The following is a 20,012-nucleotide window of genomic DNA, read 5'->3' as shown; positions in this document are numbered from 1 at the left end:
ACTCAATAAGCATTTGGGAACTGAGGACATTAATTGTTGAAGCTTTGTAGGTGGAATTCTTTCCCATTCTTGCTTGATGTACAACTTCAGTTGTTCAACAGTCCGGGGTCTCTGTTGTCGTATTTTGTGCTTCATAATGCGCCACACATTTTCAATGGGCGACAGGTCTGGACTGCAGGCACTAACACACCCCCATACCATCACAGATGCTGGCTTTTGAACTTTGCACTGGTAACAATCTAGATGGTCTTTTCCTCTTTTGTCCAGAGGACACAACGCCCATGATTTCCAAAAACAATTTGAAACATGGACTCATCAGACCACAGCACACTTTTCCACTTTGCATCTGTCCATTTCAAATGAGCTCGGGCCCAGAGAAGGCAGCGGTGTTTCTGGATGTTGTTGATGTATGGCTTTCGCTTTGCATGGAAGAGATTTAACTTGCACTTGTAGATGTAGCGACAAACTGTGTTAACTGACAATATTTTTTTTGAAGTGTTCCTGAGCCCACGCGGTAAGATCCTTTACACAATGATGTCTGTTTTTAATGCAGTGCCACCTGAGGGATCGAAGGTCACGGGCATTAAGTGTTGGTTTTTGGCCTTGCCACTTACATGTAGAAAATTCTCCAGATTCTCTGAATCTTCTGATTGTATTATGGACTATAGATGATGGAATCCCTAAATTCCTTGCAATTGAACATTGAGAAACATTGTTCTTAAACTATTTTTCATGCAGTTGTTCACAAAGTGGTGATCCTCGCCCCATGTTTGCTTGTGAACAGCTGAGCCTTTTGGGGATGCTCCTTTTATACCCAGTCATGACACTCACAATTAGTGTCCTCAGTTCCCAAATGCTTATTGAGTATTATTAGAAGGAAAGGTGATGTAACACAGTGGTAAACATACCACTGCCCCAGATTTTTAAAACGTGTTGCAGGCATCCATTTCAAAATGAGTAAATATTTGTACAAAAACAATAAAGTTTATCAGTTTGAACATTAAATATCTTGTCTTTGTGGTGTATTCAGTTGAATATAGGTTGAAGAGGATTTGCAAATCATTGTATTCTGTTTTTATTTACATTTCACACAACGTCCCAACTTCATTGGAATTGGGGTTGTAACAGCTATCTGCTGGAACCAAGTCCTCTCAAGTAACCATTCATTTGACACAAAGTCATCCCAGCTCTACCCGAGAATCCTCAGAAAAGAACCTAGTACTAGACATCCAGTTGTCACCACAGAACACTGGTTAAAGTCAAAGTCCCACAACCACACAAGAAGACAGGAAGCACCAGGACCCTAAAGACCTGGATCTTTGTTTCACTTTATAGGTACTGACCTCGCCAAACACCTCTGTTCCATAATCTCTTCCCAAAAATCTCTCAAATTCAGAAGCTAATGACCCAGTGACATGAATACCACTTCCAAGATATGTGAATCTCTCTCAAAGTTCAATAATTTCACCACAGACACATTTCTGATGACCAAGATGAGGAAGTCCAGACACTTTGACTTCTCTTTCAGCTTCTCAAGTGCTGCAATCAGGGTATCAACATAACACCCAGTGAGGTTAAATTAAACTGAGACTGAGAACCTGTGGCAACATGGTGGCGTAGTGGTTAGCACCATGTTTTTGTGCATACACAGCCTTTGCACGAGGCCCCAGGGGCTTCCTCTTTTAACACTAAATCTCGTATCTTTAAATTAAGCAAATTATTATCCATGTCACCAGTATGACAGGTTTTCTACAGGCAACATGGGAAAGCAGCATTCGAACACAGAAAGAGGTCTCTGCCTGGAGGATGTTTAATGAGAGACCTTTAAGTGCGTTCCGGTGTCGCTGACCGAATGGTCCACCCTGCCTTCACTGCGCATGCGTCATTAGCCGCGATTCACTGATTGCCTTGTTTCTGCTTCAAACTGCACTCCAGTCATCATCTGTCTCAGCGACAGATATCTGAAGCTTTTGTACAACAATCATTTCCACATAAACTCAGCAATATTTCATCATAAAAGACAGAGGAAGCGATCAAAGCGCAGCAGCAACACGAGCTGCGAACTGTTGTGTTCAATGCGCCTCAGTCATTTCAAATTGTCACAGATTATCTTGTCGTTTCTGCTTAAAACTGACATTAGAATGATTTAAGAGGTTTTACGTTGTCGTCTGATGGTTAATAAACACATTAATCCATTTGATTGATTTGGGTGAAGAGAGTCCGTCTCAGATGAGCTACTGAGCTCTGAAATGACGCACACGTAGTGGAGGCAGGGCGGACCAATTTTTAGGGGCAGACTGTTCGGTATGCGACAGCTGCGCTCTGTCCTCTTTGAGCTATAGCACATAACTGCTCTGCAAAGCTGAGTGGATTATATGGTTATTTTATTCATGATACTACTCTGAAGATAACTCTGTGTTTGCATTTTATTATTTTATTTGCGATGCACTGAACATTCTATCATTAAAAGTCCTCTGGGCAGAAACTCATTTTTGCCTTGCTTGGAGATCTTACATTGCAGTTTGGATTTTTGCAGTGTCCATGTTTTTGCTTACATTGTGGGTATTTACAACAGACACATTATCAAATTAAATTGTGTGCTGCAGCTTATATTTATTAGTGTTTCTTGTGCTTGCAAGTGTTTTATCATGTTATAAGATGTGCATTGATTAAACTATCTGTTGTAGAAGTGATGCAGGTGTGATTTGTGTTTTCTGCATTAGTTAGTGTTGTGGCCTCTCTTGGCCACAGTACAAATACCATTCCTGACGTTACCCTTCTCATTTCTCCAGATTTGGAAGTGGCACCACCTGTGCATCCCTGTGGCCACAAATCATTGATTGTCATGACTCATTCTGATTTGGCACCTGCTTGATATCTCTCAACTCAACCTTTATTTCTAAAGCACGTTTAAAATGACAGCATACAACCAAAGTGCTCTACATAATTAAAAAATGGGCACCAAGTTACTCCCAATCGTAAATAAACAAATTAAAAATAACAATAAAATTGCAACAGACAATAAAAAAGACAAAGTAAAATAAAGAGTTAAAAAGTAGTAGGAAATAATTTATTTCATTGACATAGCGCCAAATCACAACAAAGCTGCCTCAAGGTGCTTCACACAAGTAAGGTCTAACCTTACCAACCCCTAGAGCAAACACAGGCATCAGTGGTAAGGAAAAACTCCATCTGATGATATTGAGGAAGACACCTCAAGCAGATCAGACTCAAAGAGGTGACCCTCTGCTTGGGCCATGCTACAGACACACTAGCAAAATAAACAGGAAATCTCAGATGGGCACAGAGAGCGTGCAAATATTAGTGTGGATTGTTGCTGTAGAAAATATAACACTTTGTTACAGTGTAATATCAGCAGCACTGTGGCATGCTCATGCTCATACCAGCACCTGTGCACTTGTAATAGCATGAAAATATCCACTCAGACACTCCTCCATTATTTATGTTTTCAGTTGTTGGATGATTGCAATAAAAATTGCCAGCACTTGAGTCTTTTTACAGTATGATATCTTATCTTATTATGCATTTACTAATTTCATTTTTCAGAGATCAAGAGTCAAAAAAGTCAGTGATGATCAGATGGAGAAGCATAAATGTCAGGCTTGACCTCCCTGACCTTCTCTTTTTTCACTCCCTGGGCTGTTTAAACAGAGTTTTCGTATCAGGACCAGCTCGCGGGTTCTAATGGAGGCAACAGGTTTTGAATGGGCTTGTATCTTTGTTGTTGAGCTCGTTAACAATGGTTCTTTCTGTGACCGGGTAAGAACTGGCCAGCAGGGTTCCACTGAGAGGAGAAAGTGTAAATGGTGGATTAGCTGGGCTGTTGGCCCCAGCTTGTCGTTGATGTTGATTAGCGTTAATGAGGACCACCTTCATTTAGCAGGATGGATTAAAAGTTGTGTGAGCTGGTGGTCTTGGCGGTGATGTGAAAGCAAAACCTACAAATTTTCATGCACTTATTTTCACAAATCCAAGTGCTTTGGAATTCATTTCTAGTATGTTTCTGCACCTCACGTGGATGTTGACCGAAGTCATTGTGTTTCACCACAGTGACTCCTTTTCACTGATCTATGCAGCAACTTTTTCTCAACAGTCAGGACTCAGATGAGACGCTCACAGTCGATTCCTCCTGCTCAAAATTCAAGCGAGGCACACCACCGCTCAGCATTTCATCCACATGTTATGAGTGTTCGCCTTTCTCCTGGATCACTGGAAAAAACAATGGTCAGATTTGAAGTCTTTTTCATTCTCTGGTTCCTCTGCTGAGACATAATCGACCACTTTGTTGGGTCGGTTAACCCCGTATTGTACCAAAGGTCCCTGAGCTCTGATGCTATTCTCTCACTCTCGCCTGTGATGTGTAGCTTTGAGATACACACATACCCCCCCCCCCCCGCCCCCACATACACACACCCATTCAAGAAATGGGTGACATTCATGAACACACACAAACACAGGGAGATTTTGTCTTGTAGTGTTCCCAGGTCTTATTTTAAGGGCTTTCAAACTCACCTACAACCCCTGGCAAAAATTATGGAATCACCGGCCTTGGAGGATGTTCATTCAGTTGTTTAATTTTGTAGAAAAAAAGCAGATCACAGACATGACACAAAACTAAAGTAATTTCAAATGGCAACTTTCTGGCTTTAAGAAACACTATAAGAAATCAAGAAAAAAAGATTGTGGCAGTCAGTAACGGTTACTGTTTTAGACCAAGCAGAGGGAAAAAAAATATGGAATCACTCAATTCTGAGGAATAAATTATGGAATCACCCTGTAAATTTTCATCCCCAAAACTAACTGTAGCTGCTAGTTATGGCTCTTTAGAAGTTGTCAGAGACATTAACTGAGCGCCCTTAATTTAAGGTTCTTTTCGAGGAGGAGAACAACACAATTATGACCAGTAAGTAAAGTTGAAAAAAACACATTGCAGACATTTATTTAATTAATAAAGAACACATGAAAACTTTTTATCTTGCTTTCTTTTTTTCACACATATATATATATAGTGTCTTTAAATTGTCTTTTGAACCATCAAAAGAAAAAAAAAAGAAATAGAAAAAATAGGAAAAAGTTGACAGAAAACTTCAGAGCTCTGAATAAAAATAATATGAATAAACCACAAAGTCCTTCGATGTTCATCTACCCGGGTAGTATGTTTTTTTTTTCTTTTTTTAAAGTTGTGTGTCCCACGTGCGGGTGTGTGCGTTAGATCTCCTTATCTGGGGCCTTTGGATAGAGACACCGGAAGTAGGCGAGTGGCAAGATGCTCCTCTTCTCTCTACTGGCCCCACGTGCATCCAGAGAAGTTCGCTGATGAAATCAATCTCTCAGAAAAAAAAAAAACAACCTGCAATAGCAGGATAACAGTACCGTAAATAATTCTTCTTAATCACTCTCGTCAGATCTGAAACGTATTCTTCGATATCTTAACTCAAAGTGCAGCATTTCAAACGTAATAGTCCATTCAGTCCATAAACTGCACAAAATGGAATTCGGTCACTCGCTTGTTAGGTCAATAACATGTATGTGAAAACAGCATTCACGAGCATGAGCAGTTCATTAGCTCAGTTCAACTCCAATTGTTTTTTTTTTCTAGCTTACGGTCAAAATCAACTCAATCAATCAACTTTTTTTTTATATAGCGCCAAATCACAACAAACAGTTGCCCCAAGGCGCTTTATATTGTAAGGCAAGGCCATACAATAATTATGAAAAACCCCAACGGTCAAAACAACCCCCTGTGAGCAAGCACTTGGCAACAGTGGGAAGGAAAAACTCCCTCTTAACAGGAAGAAACCTCCAGCAGAACCAGGCTCAGGGAGGGGCAGTCTTCTGCTGAGACTGGTTGGGGCTGAGGGAAAGAACCAGGAAAAAGACATGCTGTGGAGGGGGGCAGAGATCGATCACTAATGATTAAATGCGGAGTGATGCATACAGAGCAAAAAGAGAAAGAAACAGTGCATCATGGGAACCCCCCCACAGTCTACGTCTAAAGCAGCATAACCAAGGGATAGTCCAGGGTCACCCGATCCAGCCCTAACTATAAGCCTTAGCGAAAAGGAAAGTTTTAAGCCTAATCTTAAAAGTAGAGAGGGTATCTGTCTCCCTGATCTGAATTGGGAGCTGGTTCCACAGGAGAGGAGCCTGAAAGCTGAAGGCTCTGCCTCCCATTCTACTCTTACAAACCCTAGGAACTACAAGTAAGCCTGCAGTCTGAGAGCGAAGCGCTCTATTAGGGTGATATGGTACTACGAGGTCCCTAAGATAAGATGGGACCTGATTATTCAAAACCTTATAAGTAAGAAGAAGAATTTTAAATTCTATTCAAGAATTAACAGGAAGCCAATGAAGAGAGGCCAACACGGGTGAGATATGCTCTCTCCTGCTAGTCCCCGTCAATACTCTAGCTGCAGCATTTTGAATTAACTGAAGGCTTTTTAGGGAACTTTTAGGACAACCTGATAATAAAGAATTACAATAGTCCAGCCTAGAGGAAATAAATGCATGAATTAGTTTTTCAGCATCACTCTGAGACAAGACCTTTCTGATTTTAGAGATATTGCGTAAATGCAAAAGGCAGTCCTACATATTTGTTTAATATGCGCTTTGAATGACATATCCTGATCAAAAATGACTCCAAGATTTCTCACAGTATTACTAGAGGTCAGGGAAATGCCATCCAGAGTAAAGATCTGGTTAGACACCATGCTTCTAAGATTTGTGGGGCCAAGTACAATAACTTCAGTTTTATCTGAGTTTAAAAGCAGGAAATTAGAGGTCATACATGTCTTTATGTCTGTAAGACAATCCTGCAGTTTAGCTAATTGGTGTGTGTCCTCTGGCTTCATGGATAGATAAAGCTGGGTATCATCTGCGTAACAATGAAATTTAAGCAATACCATCTAATAATACTGCCTAAGGGAAGCATGTATAAAGTGAATAAAATTGGTCCTAGCACAGAACCTTGTGGAACTCCATAATTAACTTTAGTCTGTGAAGAAGATTCCCCATTTACATGAACAAACTGTAATCTATTAGACAAATATGATTCAAACCACCGCAGCGCAGTGCCTTTAATACCTATGACATGCTCTAATCTCTGTAATAAAATTTTATGGTCAACAGTATCAAAAGCAGCACTGAGGTCCAACAGAACAAGCACAGAGATAAGTCCACTGTCCGAAGCCATAAGAAGATCATTTGTAACCTTCACTAATGCTGTTTCTGTACTATGATGAATTCTAAAACCTGACTGAACCTCTTCAAATAGACCATTCCTCTGCAGGTGATCAGTTAGCTGTTTTACAACTACCCTCTCAAGAATCTTTGAGAGAAAAGGAAGGTTGGAGATTGGCCTATAATTAGCTAAAAATACATCAAAGTTGCTAAAAATAAGCTTACACAATGAAACCATACATCTGCATGAACCTAATACATCTTCATAAGATAAGCCTTATGTGCTCCGTTCATGTACTTAACCAAAGACCATGAATCAAACAATGTTAGCTAACTTTGCGCTTAGCACGGGAAAAAAAAAAAACAAACTCACCGGAGTCAAGGAAAATATATATACACATTAATGCTGTCCGGGTCCTTTCTTGCACGAATCTTGGTTCTCACAGGATTAATCACTCGAAACAAAAGTAGGGTTTTTTTTTCCACCACTATTCTTCAATGCAAACGTTTCCTTCATACTTGGGATCTCGCTCTGCTCATACAGCAACAAGTGCTCTTCATCTACTAATCTCCCTTCCTAACAGTGTTACTACTGCCCCTAGTGGACGGGAATGGAAATTTCAAGTACATAGATAAACAGCACATAGGAAATATAATAGAAACTGTTGAATGAGGCTAACTGGAAAATTTGAGTGGGTTACATCCTCCCCTCCTAAATCTGCATGCATCCTTGCATGTCCTACTCTACACTGCAAGTGTACCTTACACTATATCAGTGGGTAAAGGGGTCAAGTTGTGTATGTACAAGGGGCATCGACTAGGGTCTGGGAGAAAGCTTGGTCTAAACCAGCTAAGATGGAATGCATTACAGTGAGTAGGGGGTTTCCTAGAGTGGAGTATGTAAGTCTTTGGGGGGCTGCTCGCTCTCGTGCCGATCTTCTCAGTGGTACCTCACTGTCAGGGACAACTTCAGCGTTTGCTACCTCCATTCGTTCCAGTACATCTCCACTGGGCTTCAGTGGTGATGCATCCTCTTGTTCACTTCCCGGGCTATGACGCTCACTGGGATCTGTTGCAAGAACTTCAGCTGTTACGGACTCGGATTCAGACAGTTCCTGAGACAGGCTTGCTTCAATATTCGTAGGCTCAAATGCTGGCGCTTCAGGATCAAGTCACGCTAATGTCTGGTCTCTCGGGACTCGGTTCAGCTCCCAACTGAGTGTCACATTTGGCTGACTGGCCAGTTTCAGGTTTTTCAACTTGTGGAATCTGTCTTTCCTGTTCAGCTTGAACATTTTTTGACTCCCTCAAAAGTTGATCATAGAGGGAATAATACTCCTCTTCATCATCGTCAGATTCCTCTTCTTCATCCTCAGGTTGATCAGGTTCAAGAGCAGGCAAGTTGTCAGGTTTTGTTGGGACTTACTTCTCTTAGGTTGTTCGTCGTTGACAGTGGATGGGAGGAACCCACATGGCAAAAGTAAATCTCTGTGCAAGTAAATCTCAGGTCCATTTACGTGCTCAGGGACTACGACATAGACAGGGGAGTCTTGAATTTGTTTGACGACCTTGTAAATGGTTTCACTCCACCTATTGGCAATTTTATGCTTCCCTCTGATACCAACATTGCGCACAAAGACTCTGTCTTCGGGTAACAGTGTGGACTCTCTCACTTTGCTGTCAAATCTGCGTTTGTTTTGCAAAGCAGTCTTCAGACTGTGTTCGGTTGCAAGTCTGTAGCTCTCTGTTAGACTCTCTGTCAGCTTTTTGACATACTCGGTGTGGGATATCTTACTGAGATCTTCTGGGGTAAGTCCAAATGCAAGGTCAAGTGGAAGCCTTGGTTGGTGGCCAAACATCAACTGGTAAGGAGAATAGCCTGTGGTGTCCTTTTTAGTGCAGTTATATGCATGTACCAGAGGTTGCACAAAATCCTTCCACTTCACCTTATCTCCTTCTTCCAGCGTTCTAAGCATCTCCAACAGTGTCCTGTTAAAACGCCCAATGGGATTGCCCCGGGGATGGTAAGGGGTTGTCCTCGTCTTTTTGATGCCGAGCAATGCACAGAGGTCTTTGATCAGAGCTGATTCAAAGTCACGTCCTTGGTCGCTATGCAACCGTTCAGGAAATCCGTAGTGAATGAAAAAGTTGTTCCAGAGAGCTTTTGCCACAGTCTTACCTTTTGGTCAGCTGTAGGAACTGCCACTGCGTACTTAGTGAAATGGTCTGTTATCACTAGAATGTTCTTAGTGCCCCTTCTGTCTGGCGCTAACGACAGGTAGTCCATGCAGACCAACTCTAAAGGACGACTGGTCTTAATGTTCACAAGGGGAGCACTTCTCTCAGTTTGCACTTTCGTTCGGATACATCGCTCACATGTTTGGATCTTCTCACTCACATCAACGGACATACGGGGCCAATAGAACCGGGCACGGACTAAGTCTAGTGTTCTTTCAATGCCCATGTGTCCAACAGCATCATGGAGGTTTTCCAGCGCAGTTTTTCTGTACTTGACTGGGAGGACAAGTTGATGAGAAAGTTCACCCTGGCTCACTCGTCTTCTGTACAGGATGTCACTTGAAAAGACGAACTGGTTCATTGCCCTCAGCATCAACTGGACTCCTCTGTCTTCACAACACTTTGCTCTGTAGGAGAGTCGTTTCCCCGCCTTGTGTTTAATTTCAGTTGTGTGACCAAAGTCGAGGTCATTGAGTGCAAAGACAATGGATACTGAATTGAGTTTCTTAGCAATTCTGTCCTTCCATTCTGCGGACAGAGGAGAGTCACCAAAGTCGAAGGTGAGTTTGCCACTATCAGACACATGCATGGTGTTGCAAATTGCAGAAGCTGAGCCGAGACGTGGTGGCTCACTCTGGGTGACTTTGTTGCCCGATACAGGTAAGCGTGACACAGCCGTGATGAATGAAAGCTTTGCCAGGTCATGGCCTCTGGAAAGCCTGATGTCATGTGCGGTCTCGTTCTTAACCAGGACAAGCAACTTAAAAGAGGGGACTGAGGGACTCGTCATGACATAGCTACAGAACAGAAGGCCAGCAGGTAGGCCGGACTGAGGGGGCTCAACTAAGAGGGTGGCGTTAGTTGATACAGGGACATGTCTGGCGTATCCATTCAAAGCCAACCTTTCCCCCGCAGGAATGATGACACACTTTTTGCTCTGTAACTTCACAGTCCCTACTCGCCCATTCTGCTGGTTTATCTTGAACCTGTTGTACAAACTTTTTACAAGTGGGGAACAGTTGCCACTGTCGCTTCTGTGTTTCTCATTCTGGGTGGGTGCACAGTTCTCATAAAGAGGATCCAGAGCGTTTGTGCCAATCAAGAAGGGGACATGCATGTTGGTTCTGTGGTCAGGCACTACAAGTGCAAGGGTGTGGATCTTCACAGGTTTCCCCATGACGTTCTCTGGAAAATCAATGCTAACCTGGATGTAACCAGAGTAGGGTACTTCTTGACCACCAGCCCCTTCTATGTCTAACAAATCTTGAATAGGGTAAATGGGCAGGTGTGAGAGGTGTGTCTTGTGAAAAGATTGGGAAACTGTGGTGACCTGAGAACCTGAATCTAGAAGGCTATCGCACTGAACACCCTCGATGACAACAGCAGAGGTACACTTTGGCCCTATTAAACCTATTGGAATAGCACCACCCAGTGGCTGGCTTGGGGAATGGCTTTCACATAATGCAGTTTCTCTTGTCCGGTGTTCTGGGGGATGCTTTGGTTCGTGTGGGGGTGCAGTGAGTCCCTCTACAGCAACCCTGTCCAGTTTAAATGCCCGTACTGAGTTTGCCATTGATCCTGTTTTGTCTTCAGTTCTCTGTATTTCTGGTCCACCAGTGGTTTATTGGGGGGATTTTCACACTGTCTAGCCAAGTGACCGTCATTGCCACACTTGAAGCAGAACCAAGCCTTCGGCATGGGCTTGGAGAGTGTCTGTTGGGAGTGAACTGCAGCTACAGCACTAGCTGAAGGGGTTCCAGTAACTGTAGTCTGGGGGTCTTTCTTAACATACTTTTGCTTTGTTGTTCTCTCTTACTTGTGAGCTGCATTTTTAGTTCAGCAACCTGCTTACGTAAAGCCTCAGTTTCGTTCATGTATGTCTGGAGAACATTAGAACTTGGGTCATGACAGAAAGATGCTTCTTCCACTAGCTGCACATTCATGGATCTGGTCTTTGAGCTGCCTAGATGGCGGTGCATACGATCTTGTTTGGCCGCTCTGCGGTCTTCCTCTGTTCTCACTTGAAGCAGGAATTCGGAAAAATCTGGGGGCATCTCTGTTTTCAGACTTAACTGCAAGGACAAAATGAGAGATTTGGTCCCAGCATCCATGCTGGAACTGCCGCAGCACCTGGTTGTTGGCGTCAGCTTTGGCAATACCACCTCTCTTTATGACCGTAGTGATTAACACCTGCAGTCGTTGCAGGTACTCTGAGGCTCTCTCTCCAGCGTTCTGATGTGTGCTGAGAAATTTTGCAAAAATCTCTTGCCCATCCTCCACTAGTCCATAAGCTGACTCGAGAAGCTTCACATAGTCAGAGGGGGCTGAATCTGGGCCTAGCTGTCTCACTAAATCGGAGGCTGGGGGGAGGAGGCTTTCTAGGATTTGACGTCGTTGTATGTCACGGGGGGTTTTATCCTGAATCATGAGCTCCACGTGGAGAGACCATGTCTGAAAATCTGCTTCATTAGCAGGCTTGGGGAGTTTGCCTGAAAAGGGACAAAGGCGTTTGAATCCTTGGCTTGAAGTATCAACTTTGTTGTTTTTAATGACATGCTCTACTATTATCTTCTGCACATCTGGTGGGTTGACAATGTCTTCACTGAATACTCTTTGGGGAGTTTGGAATTAATGCCCTGTGGTGTACTTGCTTTTAGGGGTGTGTTCAAGGGAATAATGTTGAGGTGGGCATGCACTGATGTGTTTTTTACAAACTAGGGGGGCGCTACTGTCATCAGAGTCAGCTTCGCTATTAGAGCTAGTGTCGCTACTTAATCCTAGGGGTTCGGCCTTGGGGGGTTTCTGAGGAGTGGGAGTCATTCTATAAGCCTTGTCTACATGCCACAATATCTCAGGATTCCTAGGACTGGAAAAGTATTCAACTGCTTCAGATAGTAGGTTAGCTGATTCCTCCGATTCAAACTCCACAAGGGCTTTAACACCATTCGCTTGCCCTGTCTGTCTAACTCGTAGCACCTTTTTCACAGTTCCATGAGTGGAACAAAATTCGGTAATCTGCTCGTCAGTGTCATGCAACGTAATACCCTCAACATACACAGCATTTCTCAAGTTAACACCATATGCATTCTCAGTATCCATGGTAACCCAAAAAGTGAAAATTCAATTCACAGTATGGACTTCAAACTATTGAAAATAGAAAAAGTAGTACAATGTATCTTATCAGTCAAACCGGCAATAAAAGTAGTCAAAAATAAACATATACTCCTCCTGGCTGCTGGCTCGCCAAATTATGTAACTGCTAGTTATGGCTCTTTAGAAGTTGTCAGAGACATTAACTGAGCGCCCTTAATTTAAGGTTCTTTTCGAGGAGGAGAACAACACAATTATGACCCGTAAGTAAAGTTGAAAAAAACACATTGCCGACATTTATTTAATTAATAAAGAACACATGAAAACTTTTTATCTTGCTTTCTTTTTTTTCACACATATATATATATAATAGTATATAATAATAGTATAGTATATATAATAGTCCATTCAGTCCATAAACTGCACAAAATGGAATTCGGTCACTCACTTGTTAGGTCAATAACATGTATGTGAAAACGGCATTCACGAGCATGAGCAGTTCATTAGCTCAGTTCAACTCCAATTGTTTTTTTTTCTAGCTTACGGTCAAAATACATCAAAGTTGCTCAAAATAAGCTTACACAACGAATCCATACATCTGCATGAACCTAATACATCTTCATAAGATAAGCCTTATGTGCTCCGTTCATGTACTTAACCAAAGACCATGAATCAAACAATGTTAGCTAACTTTGCGCTTAGCACGGGAAAAAAAAAAAAAAAAAAAACCTCACCGGAGTCAAGGAAAATATATATACACATTAATGCTGTCCGGGTCCTTTCTTGCACGAATATTGGTTCTCACAGGATTAATCACTCGAAACAAAAGTAGGGGGTTTTTTTTTTTCACCACTATTCTTTAATGCAAACGTTTCCTTCATACTTGGGATCTCGCTCTGCTCATACGAGGGCTGTCAATAAAGTTACGGTCCTTTTTATTTTTTTCAAAAACTATATGGATTTCATTCATATGTTTTTACGTCAGACATGCTTGAACCCTCGTGCGCATGCGTGAGTTTTTCCACACCTGTCGGTGACGTCATTCGCCTGTGAGCACTCCTTGTGGGAGGAGTCGTCCAGCCCCTCGTCGGAATTCCTTTGTCTGAGAAGTTGCTGAGAGACTGGCGCGTTGTTTGATCAAAATTTTTTCTAAAACCTGTGAGACACATCGAAGTGGACACGGTTCGAAAAATTAAGCTGGTTTCAGTGAAAATTTTAACGGCTGATGAGAGATTTTGAGGTGATACTGTCGCTTTAAGGACTTCCCACTGGTGCGAGACGTCGCGCAGCGCTCTCAGCCGCCGTCATCAGCCTGTTCAAGCTGAAAACCTCCACATTCAGGCTCTATTGATCCAGGACGTCGTGAGAGAACAGAGAAGTTTCAGAAGAAGTCGGTTTCAGCATTTTATCCGGATATTCCACTGTTAAAGGAGATTTTTTTAATGAAAGACGTGCGGACGGGTCCGCGCGTCGGGACGCAGCCGCCGCGACGCTCCGCCACAGGAAAAACACCTCTGTTGAAAGCCTTAAGGACAAGTTGGAACATGTCCTGCCTGTTAAACAATTTCTCATATACTCACTCCACTGAAAGCCATCAAAAGCCGCCTGGATTTTACAAATGGTTATCAACACGGAGGTGTTTTTCCTGTGCCGCCGCACCGCGTCGGCTGCGTCCCGACGCGCGGATCCGTCCACACGTCTTTCATTAAAAAAATCTCCTTTAACAGTGGAATATCCGGATAAAATGCTGAAACCGACTTCTTCTGAAACTTCTCTGTTCTCTCACGACGTCCTGGATCAATAGAGCCTGAAATGTGGAGGTTTTCAGCTTGAACAGGCTGACGACGGCGCCTGAGAGCGCTGCGCGACGTCTCGCACCGTGAAAAGTCCTTAAAGCGACAGAATCACCTCAAAATCTCTCATCAGCTGTTAAAATTTTCACTGAAAACCAGCTTAATATTTCTAACCGTGTCCACTTCGATGTGTCTCACAGGTTTAGAAAAAATTTTGATCAAACAACGCGCCAGTCTCTCAGCAACTTCTCAGACAAAGGAATTCCGACGAGGGGCTGGACGACTCCTCCCACAAGGAGTGCTCACAGGCGAATGACGTCACCGACAGGCGTGGAAAAACTCACGCATGCGCACGAGGGTTCAAGCATGTCTGACGTAAAAACATATGAATGAAATCCATATAGTTTTTGAAAAAAATAAAAAGGACCGTTACTTTATTGACAGCCCTCGTACAGCAGCAAGTGCTCTTCATCTACTAATCTCTCTTCCTAACAGTGTTACTACTGCCCCTAGTGGACGGGAATGGAAATTTCAAGTACATAGATAAACAGCACATAGGAAATATAATAGAAACTGTTGAATGAGGCTAACTGGAAAATTTGAGTGGGTTACATAACACCTGCATCATATCAGATCTGCTCGTTAGTCTGCATCTAAAAAGGAGTGATCACACCTTGGAGAGCTGTTGCACCAAGTGGACTGACATGAATCATGGCTCCAACACGAGAGATGTCAATTGAAACAAAGGAGAGGATTATCAATCTCTTAAAAGAGGGTAAATCATCACGCAATGTTGCAAAAGATGTTGGTTGTTCACAGTCAGCTGTGTCTAAACTCTGGACCAAATACAAACAACATGGGAAGGTTGTTAAAGGCAAATATACTGGTAGACCAAGGAAGACATCAAAGCATCAAGACAGAAAACTTAAAGCAATATGTCTCAAAAATTGAAAATGCACAACAAAACAAATGAGGAATGAATGGGAGGAAACTGGAGTCAATGTCTGTGTCCGAACTGTAAGAAACCGCCTAAAGGAAATGGGATTTACATACAGAAAAGCTAAACGAAAGCCATCATTAACACCTAAACAGAAAAAAAACAAGGTTACAATGGGCTAAGGAAAAGCAATCGTGGACTGTGGATGACTGGATGAAAGTCATATTCAGTGATGAATCTCGAATCTGCATTGGGAAAGGTGATGATGCTGGAACTTTTGTTTGGTGCCATTCCAGTGAGATTTATAAAGATGACTGCCTGAAGAAAACATGTAAATTTGCACAGTCATTGATGATATGGGGCTGCATGTCAGGTAAAGGCACTGGGGAGATGGCTGTCATTATATCATCAATAAATGCACAAGTTTACGTTGATATTTTGGACACTTTTCTTATCCCATCAATCAAAAGGATGTTTGGGGATGATGATATCATTTTTCAAGATGATAATGCATCTTGCCATAGAGCAAAAACTGTGAAAACATTCCTTGCAAAAAGACACATAGGGTCAATGTCATGGCCTGCAAATAGTCCGGATCTTAATCCAATTGAAAATCTTTGGTGGAAGTTGAAGAAAATGGTCCATGACAAGGCTCCAACCTGCAAAGCTGATCTGGCAACAGTAAACAGAGAAAGTTGGAGCCAGATTGATGAAGAGTACTGTTTGTCACTCATTAAGTCCATGCCTCAGAGACTGCAAGCTGTTATAAAAGCCAGAGGTGGTGCAACAAAATACTAGTGATGTGTTGGAGCGTTCTTTTGTTTTTCATGATTCCATAATTTTTTCCTCAGAATTGAGTGATTCCATATTTTTTTCCCTCTGCTTGGTCTAAAAAAGTAACCGTTACTGACTGCCACAATTTTTTTTCCTGATTTCTTATAGTGTTTCTTAAAGCCAGAAAGTTGCCATTTGAACTGACTTTAGTTTTGTGTCATGTCTGTGATCTGCTTTTTTTCTACAAAATTAAACAACTGAATGAACATCCTCCGAGGCCGGTGATTCCATAATTTTTGCCAGGGGTTGTAGATGGTTCCGACTTTAGGACAAATTAAGGGTTGTTGAGGGAGCTTATTGTCACCCATTAACCTTAAGCGACCAAGTTATTTTAGCAACTAAAATGGGTTATTTATGACCCTATTGACTTTATATTGGAAAACCTGTATTAGGGTTCTTCATATTTATTTCACTCTCTAATATATTTGTCCATCATCCTTTTCATCCTCACTGTGGGCAGCAAGAATCAGTCTCAGTGCTTGTACAGCTGTAAATATTGCTATTCTAGGTCTGCTGGCCATGCTTCCCTGCTAAACACTAAAATATAATGATTAGAGTTGGCAAATTACAATACCATCTGAGGCTATAATGTTGAAAATCTCATAGATCAAAGTTTGCATTATACTCACCTCACGGATCAGCCGCTCCTTACAAAATTCTATGAATAAATGCAGGACAGATAGATTGACAAATTCATGTTAGGAAACTTTTTTCCGATTAAAATGAGAAAAATGGTGCACAAAAATATATGCCCGGGGTCATAAATGACCCTACTCAGCAGATGGAGGGTTAAACACTAGACGAAAAAAGACATAGATAATTATTTAATGAATTTACCTGATTATAACCGGGTCACTCTCTGCACTGCTGTCCATCTTTTCTCCTCATGAAAGGAAAAACTCCCAGTTTGTCTTTGTCGCCATGGCAGGTGGTAAAAACTGGAAATTTTTAACTTTTGCTGCTGGAAAAACATCATAACTATAATCACTTCCATTTTTTTTGTGGATAATGTGGTTCTGTTGGCTTCATTAGACTGTGACATCCGGTGCACACTGGACAGGTTTGAGGCCGAGTGTGAAGCTACTGAGATGAGCATCAGTACCTTCAAATCTGAAACCGTGGTCCTCTGTTGGAAAAGAGTGGATTGTTCACGAAAAAACAAACAAACAAACAAAAAACAACAAACAAACAAAAACCCGTGAGACTGGGCTGATTGTTCCCTCTAGGTCAGGAAAGAGTTATTGCTCCAAGTGGAGAAGTTGAAGTATTTTGGGGTCTTATTAAAAAATGAGGGTAAAATGGAGCATGAGATCAATCGGTAGATTGGTGCTGCATTTGTGACCCTGTACCGGATCATCATGGCAAGCCAAGAGCTAAGCCAGAAGGCAAGACTCTCGACTTACCAGTTGATTTCCACTGCTATCCTCACCTATGGTCATGAACCTTGGGAACAAGCATGGGAAATGAGATTCCTCCATTGGGTATCTGGGCTTCCACTCGGGACAGGGTGAGAAGCTCAAATATTTGGGAAGGTCTCAGAGTAGAGCTGCTGCTTCTTTGCATCCTAAGCAGCCAGCTGAGGTGGTTCAGGCATCTGGTGAGGATGTCCCCTGGTTACATCCATGGGGGAGGTCTTTTAGGCATGTCCAATGAAGAGGTCTTAAGGAACAGCCAGGATATGGAGGGATTATATTTCCCAGATAGTTTGCCAACACCTTGGGACTCCTCTTGGAAGAGTTAGAGGACTTCGCCATGGATAGGGAAGTGAGCTGAGCTGTTTGGTCTGCTGCTTCTGCAACCTAGACCCGGATAAGAGGCATACAACGCGTGAATGAATGAATAATAGTGCAGACATAATAAAAGGAATCCCTTAGTTTATTTTGCTAAATTCAAAGTGATCTATTTTTGTGTGTCTTCAAATGGAACTATGCACCAAATTAACAACAAGCTGAGATCTCTCACACACACGCACGCACGCACGCAAGCACGCACACATGCACACACAAACACACACACACAAATCTAGAAGAAAATCAATGTGGAGTATGGCGATGTGCAGCCTCCGTAGACAATGACGTAGGATCATAAATAAATAGCAGTAAGTTCTTTAGTCTCACATTGCAATGCATAACCAAACTAACCAGACAGAACATATACAAACATGAACCTTGGTTTGAACCTTGTTCCACACTTTCAGTTGTGAAAATGCCCTTAGTTAAGGCTGTCACACCATGATGGATAAAGCACACTGATTAGTTACATTTTTAAATACTGTGTCCAGTGGCAAATCATGTAATCCATTGGTTTCCTGTGGATTTAAGGCTCTGATGGACGGATGATGTAACATTTCCCACTAACACAGAGAACTGCATTCAGCAGAACAATTTGCAAGTTTCAAAACAAATATGTATGCTGGGGGAAGCTGGATCTGAGCGGGATTCACGGAGGTCTGTACACAAATGTGGATAAGAATCACCAACTCTGCAGTTCCTTCTTAAATGGTAAATGGACTGCATTTATATAGCGCTTTTCCATCTGCATCAGACGCTCAAAGCGCTTTACAAGTAATGCCTCACATTCACCCCGATGTTAGAGTCCTGCCATACAAGGCACTCACTACACACCGGGAGCAATAGGGGATTAAAGACCTTGCCCATGGGCTCTTAGTGATTTTCCAGTCAGGCTGGGATTTGATTTGAACCTAGGATTTTCTGGTCTGAAGCTCAACGCCTTAACCATTAGATCATCACCTCCCCCTCACCTCACCTCACCTCTCTTGCCAAAAGAATCTGCCAGGAACTCTGAGGTCCAGATTAAAAAAAAAAACCCTGTCTTTTTCTTCAGCCTGGCCTGGAACAGCTGTGTTGGGTCCTTTCTCCATTCATGCACAATTCACACAGCTGTAGAATATAAATGCATGTGCATTTTAAAAGTAAATAAGTAGAGGACAAAATGGTAAACAAACATTCAGGCTGCAGGAAAGCTCTCTGCCTGATATACTCTCAAATTTTTGAGCATGCACAAAACTTATCAGCTGACAAGTACTTTTGTAAGACAAAAATTAACACAAACGGAAATCTCATATTTGTTTCAGTTTCTCATACATTTCCTTGAGCCAACATGCACAGCTAAGGTGTTCACTTGTGTCTTCGATGTGCCAGCAGCGTTCACCATGTTTAGTGGAAGGCCAACATTCTGCTGCTGGAGGGAGTTAAGAATGACTGGGGTGGGGGTGGGGGGGCATTTCTCTCTGACCAACACCTGGTATCACTTTATTAACCCTCGCCTGTCTTGACCCCTGGGAGTAAAGCCACAGCAGACCAAAAGGGAGCCACAAAAGAGCGAGGGAGTGGTGGAGGATAGGGCACAAGCAATGTATGAACGTCACTGCAACTGCCTTTGAAGAGGGAAGAGACGCCTCCCTGTTGTAGCCTCTGCGATGACTTTACCAGTACTGCGACCCCCAGTGACCCTGACACCCTCACCCACCCTACCCATAATCCCACCTCTCCTTCCATGATGCTGCCTGTTCCCAGTGGACCACCTTAGGCTTCTGAGGCACAGCTAAATAAGGTACAGTCATACAGAAGGAATGGAGAGAGAAGATAAGAGCATGGAGACTGGGAGAAGGATGGGAGGAGAGAGAACATGGCCAGGAAAGAGGTCAGCTCTTGGTCAGAGAATTTTATTGGGAGTGCAAGAGGGAGGGAGTGGGAAAATGTGTTAAAGACCACCATCTGAGATTTTAACTGCAATGAGAAGAATTTATTTTTTTTACCACACACGCATTCAGCAGGCTCTGAGTAGAACTGTGTGCACGAAGCTAAAGTTTAAGCACAGGTTACGTTAAAAATGCTGCTTAGCGCAGCAAGGACCATTTCACCTTTGTCTTATTTTACACTCCATGCTGACTAGTGCAT

The 20,012-nt window shown here is 42.5% G+C and overlaps 1 long non-coding RNA gene across 1 annotated transcript; it reads right to left on the bottom strand.

Annotated features, from left to right (window-relative positions):
- Positions 1-200: 200 nt before the first annotated feature.
- On the bottom strand, positions 201-18,849 carry LOC117513295. Its single transcript, XR_004561543.1, has 3 exons — positions 18,717-18,849; positions 10,368-10,375; positions 201-213 (listed from the first exon to the last, which is right to left on the bottom strand). It is a non-coding gene; the product is annotated as an uncharacterized LOC117513295 (long non-coding RNA).
- Between the last annotated feature and the right edge of the window lie 1,163 nt (positions 18,850-20,012).

This window comes from Thalassophryne amazonica, chromosome 7, assembly GCF_902500255.1.
Source record: "Thalassophryne amazonica chromosome 7, fThaAma1.1, whole genome shotgun sequence".
In the NCBI taxonomy this organism is placed as follows: domain Eukaryota; kingdom Metazoa; phylum Chordata; class Actinopteri; order Batrachoidiformes; family Batrachoididae; genus Thalassophryne; species Thalassophryne amazonica.
This window is presented reverse-complemented; position numbering and strand designations above follow the sequence as displayed.